This window comes from Elephas maximus, chromosome 23 (genome assembly GCF_024166365.1).
Source record: "Elephas maximus indicus isolate mEleMax1 chromosome 23, mEleMax1 primary haplotype, whole genome shotgun sequence".
In the NCBI taxonomy this organism is placed as follows: Eukaryota; Metazoa; Chordata; class Mammalia; order Proboscidea; family Elephantidae; genus Elephas; species Elephas maximus.
Window position 1 is genome coordinate 27,905,577 of NC_064841.1, and position 5,188 is coordinate 27,910,764.

Below are 5,188 nucleotides of genomic sequence, written 5' to 3' on the forward strand. Positions count from 1 at the left end.
TACACTTGTGGTATTTCTGTTATAGCAGCACCAGATGACTAAGACAATGGGGAAAGATATCTGATGTATCTTATGGAAGAAAAGGGTAAATTGCTCACTTTTTATTTAATATGATAACATGTGTCAGTAATTTTCATATCTTATTCAGGAAATTTTTCCCTATTGATTTCATAAAGATATAAGCATCTTTTTTTCTAAAATCTTTAAAATTTGACCTTTCATAGTTTGATAATGTCACTAAACTGTAATTTAATCTGTATGTGGTGTGAGACAGGGTTCTAATTTTATCTTTCACCATATGGTTAGCCAGTTGTCCAACACTGTTTATTGAATAAACTCATTGCCATTGAGCTGATTCTGACTCATAGTGACCCTGTAGGACAGAGTATAATTGCTCCATATGGTTTCCAAGGCTGTAATCTTTACAGAAACAGGCTGCCACACCTTTCACCCATGAAGCAACTAGTGGATTTGAACTTCCAATATTTCTGTTAGCAGCTGAGCATTTAACCACCCTACTACCAGTACTCCTTTTGTTTATTGGGTAATCCCTCCTTTTCCCCACTCATTTTAATGTCTGTTCTATAATATACCAAGCTCCCATGAGTCTGTTTCTTTGCTCACCCCCCTCCCTTTTTTTTCTACTGATCTAGTTGTCCATCATTGCACCTATACCATCTGGTTTTAATTATTCTTACTTTGCTACAAATCTTGTTGTCAGGAACGTGTGTTCCCCTTCTTTAGTCCTCTGTTTTAAAATAATCTGGGTTATTCTTAGCCCTTATTTTCCCTGTGAATTTAGAAGTTGCCTGATAAATTGTGTGTGTACTTAAACACACACACACACACGCTTTTGAAGTTTTTAACAGAATTGCATTGATTGATGAATTATTTGGGGATAATTTTTATATTTTAGATATTGATACTTCCCAAACATGATCAAATATATCTTTCCATTTAGTTAGGCCTTCTAAATTGATCTTCAATAAAGTTGTATTTATTTAATTATTTTTGTACTGTAAATGGGATCTATATTTTTTAATTCCATTTGAAATTAGTGGATGCAGAGATTAGGTATTATCTTTGAAAAGCAGTGCAATATAGTAATTAAGACCATGCTCTCAGTTCCGGTCAATATGGCGCATTAGATACACTTCCCATAATGACCTTCTGACAACAAAGGCTCAAGAAACTAAGTAAAACAGATACAAAAAATGACCTCAAATTCCCAAACATGAAACAGAGAGTTCAAGAAACAGACTGAGCACCGATTGGAAGGAGAGGAAGAACAGGACCAGCAGGAAAACAGATTTGCAAATCAGCGACATCCTGCCTGCTGGTGCTGAGCAGCATAGTCATTTTGGGATAACATGGAACAACAACCCAAGCTGAGGAACCCAGGAAAGCAACTGCAAAGAGAGCACAGCTGGTGGCAGAGATCTGTACAAACAATCCCAGAAAGAAACAACCAGGTAGGCAGGCCAGGGACAGGACATCCCTGAGGAGCGGAAGTGTGGGAGTGGTCTAGCTTTGAAACCAGGGAACCATGGGGAAGTGACTCTAGAGCAAATGAAAGAGACTGAGTCCTCATAGCGTTAGAGAAGGAGAAAGTGTAGACAGGGAGTGTAGACAGGGAGTGTAGACAGGGAGTGCACCTGTGGAGGGAGTAAACGGGAGAATATAGGGTCATCATAAGGTTGATATGAGGTGGAATTGACTCGAAAGCAAAGGATTTGGTGTTTTTTTTTTTTTGGTAAAGGGTAGAAATAGAGGGGTGGGTGAAAGCTCCAGCCCTTTGGTGAGTGCAAGAAGGGAGGGAGCTAGGAATTAGGGCAGCGACAGCTTCTTGATGGAGACACCAGCCATTTATACCGCATCCCCCCAGCAAAAAGTCAACCCACAGAATGACAGCTATAGTCCCTTCCCCAAAACAGCCCAGTGCAAGCAGTCACCTTGCTTGCACCTGCATTAGCGGGTACCCTGAGATGCATGTGGACAGAGCTGAGGTGCACAAGCCCAGCCATGCCCACCACCTTTCCCTGAGGTACGGGAGCCCCATGCCTGCTCCGCCCATCCCTGAGCCATCTCACCCACCCTGTGATCGCTGGCATGTGCTCTCACTGCCAGACCAGCAACTAGAGGAGTAAGACCCCGCCCCCCCATCGTCCTTCCCCACCACCTCACCCACCTGGGGACCAGCAGTGTGAGTTTTCATGCCACGAACTCAGTGACCAGTGACCCGTGCACCCTCGACCCAACAACTGGGGAACTGGCTGTGCATACAAACAGTGCCCAACCCAGGGACCAGTGAGAACGGAACCTGCACACACACTCCAGTGACCAGCCAGGCAGATACATTGCCACATCAGCAACACCAGTCACATCCCGATGGGCACAATATGCACCTCTCCCAAATGATGAGCGGGAAAATATAGTGCCCTCGTCCAGTGCCCACCCAGCTCCAACGTCACACAACCCACACCCACACCCAAACATTTTCTGCTGCCTATCTGCACTCGCGCTGAAATCCTTGGATCTGCTGCCTATCTGCACTCGCGCTGAAATCTCCTGAACTCCACCACCTATTGAGATGCCAGTTCATGCACATACAACAGGCCTACCCCATCCATTTGGGTAGCACTCCCTCACAGCAGATAAGGCGACATTCTGCCCTCACCTCCAGAGGACACACTAACTGCTAGCACTAACCTAGAAGGACCCCACAGCCCACCACAGTTGTGAGGAACCCTGATCACCCAACACTAGCCCCCCAATATCAGGGAAAGAACATACTCTCCCACTGCCACTCAATCTGCTAAGGGAAGACATATAAGTGTAACCACAGAGGACTCACACATGGGTAAGACCCACCATACTCACTACTGAGAGGTAATCACACCCAAGCAAAAAAAAAAAAAGCAATAGGCACCACCAAAGTCATAGAGACCAGAACCACAAAACAACAACAATTAAAATAATACAAAAGAAGAAAGGCATTGTAAAAAGAAAGAGAGGAAACAAAGCTCCAGATACATAAAAAAAAAAAAAATTTTTTTTAATCATCACAAAACAAACATACATATAATCAATAAAGAATTATATAAATTAATTTATACCTTAATGTCTTGGAAACAATAGGCAATAATGAATAATATGAAGAAACAGCATGACTCAAACAAGTGAGCAAAATAAAGGGACAGAAAATCTTCCTAAGGAAGAAATGGTAATAGAAATACCTGATAAGGCATCCAAAACCTTATATATAAGAGCTTCAAAGAAATCAGGAAAACACAGACTAAACTCTAGAAGAATTCGGGAAACAATACAAGAAAAAAATGACGAAGTAAACAGACAATTAGAAACCATACAAAAACAACTAGAAATCCAGAAGATTCACAATAAAATGTCAGAAATAGATAACTCAATGGAAGGACACAGAAGTAGAATTGAATCAATGAAAGAAATAATCAGTGAAATAGAGGAAAATCCCTTGATACTAATTTGTTTGAGGAATAATCAGAAAAAAGAATGAAGAAAAATGGAAAAAACCTAGGAGTTGTGTGGGTCACCATTAAGAGTAATAATTTATGCATAATAGAATTCAAGAATAGGAGGACCAAAAAAAAAAAAAAAAGGTACAGAGAGAATCTTTGAAGATTTATTGGCAGAAAAGTTCCCTAATATCATGAAAGATGAGAGGTTCCCATAAAGAGGCTCAATAAACCCCATACAGGATAGACCCCAAAAGTCACCAAGTCACATCATAATCAAACTTTCCAGAACCAAAGACAAAGAGAATTCTGAGAGCAGCTTGTGAAAAACGAACCATCACCTAAAAAGTGGCACTGATAAGACTAAATACTGATTTCTCGGCAGAAACCATGTAGCCAAGAAGGCAATGGGATGACATATATAAAACCCTGAAAGAAAGGAATTTCCAATCAAGAATCATATATTCAGCAAAACTGTCTTCCAATTATGATAGTAAAACTAGGACATTCCCAGATAAATAGAAATTAAAGGAATTTGTAAAAACTAGAGCAACCTTACAAAAAATAGTAAAGACAGTCCTTTGGAAAGAGAATGAATGACATCAGAAAACAACCTGAGATTAAAACACAGTACACCATCCAACCATACCAACCCAGATAAAGAATTCTTAAAAGTAAAAGCTGCAAAACTAAAAACAAGGAACCAGAGATGTGAATCTGTAAATGATGACAACTTCAAAACAGGAGAAATAAATGATGTTGCTATAGAACTTCCATACGGAGAGGAATATCAAGATATTGATATTCCTTGGCAATATCAAGATATAACACACATTTTTAAACTTAGGAAGATAAAGGTAAATTTCAGAGTAACCAAAAGAAAATTAATAAATCTACTCATCAAAATAAAGAAGAAAATCAAAAAGAATCAGTAAACACAAAATCAACAACAACAAAAGGCACTAAAAGAAAATCCATAAACAAAAAGAACTCAGCACAAAAAATTAAGCAGAAAAAAAAAAACCATTAACACCACAAAAAAAGGCATAACAAAATTGCAGCAGTAAACTCATACCTATCTACAATCATGCTGAAAGGGAATGGTTTAAATGCACCAGTCAAGAGACAGAGAGTGGAAGACTGGATTAAAAAAAAAAAAAGACCCATCGATATGTTGCCTACAAGAGACACACCTGATACACAAAGACATAAATAGGTTAAAAATCAAAGGATGGGGAAAATATATTGAGCAAACAATAATCAAAAGAGGGCAAGAGCGGCAATAACAATCTGATAAAATAGACTTTAAGTCAAAATTCATTTTAAGAGACAAAGAAGGGCATAATGATTAAAGGTCAATTCACCAAGAGGAAGTAACCATAATAAAGATGTTATGCACTCAATGACAGAGCTTCAAAATACATTAAAAAAAAAAAAAAAAAAACTCTAACTGAATTAAAAAGAAAAATAGTTCTACAATAATAGTAGGAGGCTTTAACAGACTATTTTCAACGGTGCACAGAACAAGTAGAAAGAAACTCAACAAAGATACGGAAGATCTAAATAACACAATCAACCAACTCAACCTCACATACATATACAGAACACACCACATAACAGCCACAAAGTACACATTCTTCTCTAAAGCGCATGGATCATTCTCCAGAATAGACCATATTTTAGGCAACAAAGCAAGC